We start from the raw sequence: 3,900 nt of genomic DNA, 5'->3' as shown, positions 1-3,900 counted from the left end.
TGGTTTTGGGCTTGTATTTGAGACATCATTTTTGCTAGAGTCTGCTGTTGGCTAGCTAATTGTTCTTTTAGATCTTGGATTGTAGGATCCAAATGGGTGTGTGTGATGCTTGGAGCGGTATTTTGAAATATTGGAGGATTCTGTGGGACAGGGTTCGGAAATGATTGGGTATTTTGTGGTGCATACGGGTTTTGCAACATTGCAGAATTTTGAAAATTGGAACTAAGTTTTGGAAATGAGTAAGGTTGAGTGGGATAGTTCTTCCATCCTTGATTTGGTTGTTTCCAACCCTGATTATATAAGTTGGGTTGGGAGACTGCACTCACCTCCCTTTGCATATTGAGAAAAGCTACACATTCAGTCTCCACGTGGTCTTGACTTGCACAAAAGGAGCAAATTGATGCTTTTGGAGGGGTATTAGGTTTTTGGGCAGCCAAAAGTTTTTTAACTTTTTACTAATTTCACTAACTTCAGTCCTTAACTCCTTGTCAACATGTCTTACTAATTGATATACTCCCTCTTTCTTAAAGGTAACATTGGCTCTATCATATGTAGATGAAGTGGTGTAGTTGAATGAATTTTGGCTTAGTTCCTCTAAGATATGAAAAGCTTGATCTTCACTTTTGCTACCTATGGAGCCTCCACAAGAAGCATCTATGATCTGTTTGTTTTGGTAATCCATTCCCGCATTAAAATAATGGACTAATTGCCATCGGGAAGAGCCATGATGGGGACACTTCCTTAATAATCCTTGAAATCTATTCCATGATTCATGGAGTTGCTCGTTAGCATTGTGGGAAAAACTCATGATCAATTTCCTCATCATGTTGGTTTTACCGTGAGGGTATAATTTAGTTATAAAATCATTGAAAAGTTTAGTCCAATCGGTTACTTCTAACATAGAAAACCAATAACTAGCCTCTCCTTTAAGTGAGAATGGAAAGAGGGTGAGTTTAAGGGAATCATCGGCATCTTTGATGGTGGCACAAATCTTAGAAAATTCTTGCAGATGATCATGTGGATCCTCATTAATATTTCCATAGAAATTACGGAGAATTTGAAAGATTCCTGGCTTAATATCATGGCTACATGAGGGTTTGTCAAATAATCCACCCCCTATTGAAGGGTTCAAATAGTCTTTAAGGATTTTGGGTGGATCTTGAGGATTCATGATGGAGGTTTTAGCTCTAGATTTTGGAGGAAATTTCAAATTAATGAGTGTTGGCTTTAACGACCTTCTACCATGCATGCAATAAGTTCAGGCTTACCTCTTGGAGAGACCACCACTAAAGATTTGAAGTTCTCCTCCTTTTTATGTATTTTGGCCTTCTCTGATTGTTTTTTTTCCTGAAACAATAAAAATAACAGAAACGGAAAAAAGAATAAAACTAAACAAGGAAAAAGATAATTGATGTTTAATGCATCCAAAATCCCCGGCAACGGCGCCAAAATTTGATAGGCCCAATGTCGTTGTGTGCTTGAACCCACAAATTTGTTATTTATATCTAGAAAAATGTTGTTCTTGTGAGGGGTATTGTTTGTATAGGTTTCTAGGTTGATACTCAGGGATTTCGGGGTGTGGTAATATCAACTTAGTGGGGAGATAGATGAATTAGACGAGAGAAGAGACAAGCGAGAGAGAAAGTGGTGTAAGTCGAGAATAGGGATTTAAAGACAAGTTTACAAACGATGGGAGATGCACTTTGGGCTTATAGGACAGCATATAAAGCACCTCTAAGAATGTCTCCTCACAGGCTGATTTTTGGGACAGCATGTCATCTGCCCGTAGAAATTGAGCATAAGGCTTACTGGGCCATATGACAACTGAACATGAACATTGATGAGGCAGGTAAACATAGAATCCTTCAGCTCAGTGAGCTTGACAAGTTAAGGAACGAAACATACATGAGCTCCCGCATTTACAAAGAAAAGATGAAACTTTATCATGCCAAACACATTAGACAAAAGAATTTTGTTAAAGATAAAAAAGTCTGGTTATTTAATTCCAGATTAAAACTCTTTCCTGGGAAATTGAAATCAAGATGGGATGGACCCTATACCGTGATTCATGTTACCGATCATGGCGCAGTAAAGATTTGAGACCCTAAGAATGGAAACACTTTTGTTGTAAATGGAGAGAGATTAAAACCTTACTTGGAGCATGAAAGTGTCCCGTCACAGGAAGCCCTTATGTTAACATATAATGAATATTGGACAGTCTAGCTAAGGACTCTAAATAAAGCGCTGCTTGGGAGGCAACCCAAGAAAATGTTGGTCAGCTTTCTTTTTGTTTTGGTTCTCTTTGTTTGTTCTTTTCTTGGTTTCTCTCTTCTGTCTCAGACAAGTTCCACCAATAAAGAGCAACGTGGAGCTCAAATGCACAGGAAGCACACCATCGTAGGATCTCATCATATCAGCTCGACTACCCTTCATATCATCAGGTGACATCCTTCCAGATTTATTTATTTTTGATGACATTGAGGACAATGCCGAATAATCTGGAGGGAAGTATATGCCATACACATGTAGTTGAGCATTTTCCAATTTTAATTGCATGAAATTAAACTGATTTAACACTACGAACCCATCTTTATCCTCATTTTAATCTCTCAATCTTTATCCTCATCTTCTCCTTTCTCCTCTTTTTTCGGAACGCACTTTTTTTCACCTCTTTTTTTCACACTGTTTTTGGGCATGGCGTTCTCCTTTCCGCTCTCCCCGATCCTTCATCCTCCATCTGCTCCTCTCTCGAACCGTTTACTACTCCCTCACCTCCGGCTCACTCAATGTGCTCCCCATCTCATCAAAAGCTGAAACGACAGGAGATGTAACTACGCAGGTGAGAGGCACTCCATGCGAGGGATTTGTATAAGACATAATCTGGGATGTAAATGCATAAAACATAATTCATAAATCATAATATAGGATGTAAAGACAAAGGAAAAAATAAAATACAAAGCAAATAGTTCAGGAAATTATCAGACCCTTAAACAACGGTCAATAAGAAATGAAGAACTATGATAATATAGTAAAAAAAGGACAAATTGAAAAATAAGGATTAGAAATGGCAAGATATGAAAAAAGAAGAAACGACGAGAACAGAGAAAGGAAACAGAATTGTACAGGGGAAACCAGAGGACAAGAAACCGTGGAAGATTTTGGAATCCATAGATTAAAATATAAAAAATGTGGATGAGAAAAAATCGAAAATAAAGATAAAATAGGATCCAGTAAGGAAAATCAGAAGCGCAAATTGAAAGAGAAGAGGAAATATTGAGAGACTGGTAAAAATGGCACTAGAAAGAAAACAGAATTGTACATAGGAAATCAGAAAAGAAGAAACCGCGAAAAATTTGGGAATCCATAGATTACGAATTCAAAAATGAGGATCAGAAAAAATCGTAAATAAAGATGGTATGAATCATGTACAGAAAGCATAAAATAGGAGCCAAGAAGGAAAAACAGAAGAGGGAATTGAAGGAGAGGAGGAAAGATTGAGAGACTGGTAAAAATGGCACTAAAAATCTCCAAATGAATGAAATAATCGTCAACGGGGACACCGCGAGTCCTACTTTACATACTTGCTTAGTTGCGTGAGGAATCAACGAATGTAACCGAATGACAAAAATTAACAAAGATCAAAATAAATATCGAGAGATAGATGAAGAGAGCGGGACCAAGATAGAACAGCAGGGATCCACAGCGAAGAGGAAACGGCGAGACAGCGAGAAAAATAGCGAGATTGAGAGAGAAGAGGATGGAGCGAGAGAAGGTAAGGACGCAAGAGAAAGTGTTTGTGACTAACGCTCCCTTCGTGGTTAAACTAATAACACGAAAGAAAGCGGGTCAGAAGGAAAGCAAAAAAGGGAAAGACGGTATTGATGGGGGCTTAACTGTGGT

General features: G+C 38.2%; 1 non-coding gene across 1 annotated transcript; it reads left to right on the top strand.

Annotated features, from left to right (window-relative positions):
• The first annotated feature begins 719 nt into the window (after nucleotides 1–719).
• On the top strand, nucleotides 720–826 carry LOC144706255 (small nucleolar RNA R71). Its single transcript, XR_013582222.1, has one exon. It is a non-coding gene; the product is annotated as a small nucleolar RNA R71 (small nucleolar RNA).
• The last annotated feature ends 3,074 nt before the right edge of the window (nucleotides 827–3,900 follow it).

This window comes from Wolffia australiana, chromosome 7, assembly GCF_029677425.1.
Source record: "Wolffia australiana isolate 7733 chromosome 7, ASM2967742v1".
Classification (NCBI taxonomy): domain Eukaryota; kingdom Viridiplantae; phylum Streptophyta; class Magnoliopsida; order Alismatales; family Araceae; genus Wolffia; species Wolffia australiana.
The sequence above is the reverse complement of the archived record's forward strand: the minus strand, read 5'-3'. Positions and strand labels throughout refer to the sequence as shown.